A 1364-nucleotide genomic window follows, 5' to 3' on the forward strand; every position below is an offset into this window, starting at 1 on the left:
AGAAGGAGACGTTTCTTAATTTTTCATTAAAATCACCACTTTTCAACCGCTTATATCTACAGAACGGCTTGACCGATTTAAAATTTTTTGGCTCAAATTACTCGAGGTGATGCCGCCTTTCAGGATATACAGGGTGATCCGAAATTCGCGGATTCGGAGTACAGGACATGATACTTTATGCTAAAACAAACAACTTTTTCCTTTCGCAAAATTGCGTCCGACAAATAGTTTTTGCATGAGAGCTTCTTGAAATTAACACGTTGACTGCCAACTACGAGATAACTCGTAGATTGCGTTCTTTTCTAGGACGCCAACTACGAGTTATCTCGTCCTGTGTTTACTTGCCATTTTTGTGCAGCTACGATTAAACTCGAAATATATCAGTGCTAATATCAATAGATGGCTTCTGGAAAAAGAACAAAAAATCAATGCTGGCTTGCATGAACAGAAAATTTATTAAAAAACGAACAAAAATATAATTATAAAAAATTAGTTCAAATTCAAGAAATAAAATAATATTTTATTGTTTGTGGAACTTCTTAAAACAATCTTCCACACAAAGGGCTGGCTTCTCTTTACAGGCTGGACAGAAATAACGCGTTTCTCGGCGTTTTTTTGCTTGGGTACAAATGGGGCAAAATTCCTGAAATGTCCTGACTAAAAAATAAAAGTTTTCCAATTTGGTCAAAACTTTACTGAAATGTTGTTATTGTTAGTGAAAGTCTAAATATCAAGTATTTTTGAATTTGATAAACTATTTTTTGAGTTAAAGAGTTACAAAATTTTGACTTTTTTTAAAATGTTTTTTTTTCAATTTATTATATTTATAAGTATGATGCATAAAAGTTAACATATAAGTAGTGATTTTTAATGGTCTTTTTCTGCGCTATACGATAGTGGTAAAAGTTTTTCCAAAAAATTAACATTTGACCTTGAAATTCAAGGTAAAAGTTTTAATTTCGATATAGCTCAGAATCGGTTTTTGAAAAATTTTTTTCGACTGTCTAAACAGAAAGCTTGACTTTTTTTCTATAAGATATGTGAAAATCAAAGTGGGACACCGATTAGTTTTTGAGAAAATAACGCTCAAACACTCCCGCGCGCTCTACCCGCGCGCCACTATACCACGCCCTCCTTTATCGCCACGCGCCTGAGTGTTTGAGCGTTATTTTCTCAAAAACTAATCGGTGTCCCACTTTGATTTTCACATATCTTATAGAAAAAAAGTCAAGCTTTCTGTTTAGACAGTCGAAAAAAATTTTTCAAAAACCGATTCTGAGCTATATCGAAATTAAAACTTTTACCTTGAATTTCAAGGTCAAATGTTAATTTTTTGGAAAAACTTTTACCACTATCGTATAGCG

The sequence above is a fragment of the Cyphomyrmex costatus genome, unplaced genomic scaffold (assembly GCF_001594065.2).
Source record: "Cyphomyrmex costatus isolate MS0001 unplaced genomic scaffold, Ccosl1.0 scaffold2602, whole genome shotgun sequence".
NCBI classification, from domain to species: Eukaryota; Metazoa; Arthropoda; class Insecta; order Hymenoptera; family Formicidae; genus Cyphomyrmex; species Cyphomyrmex costatus.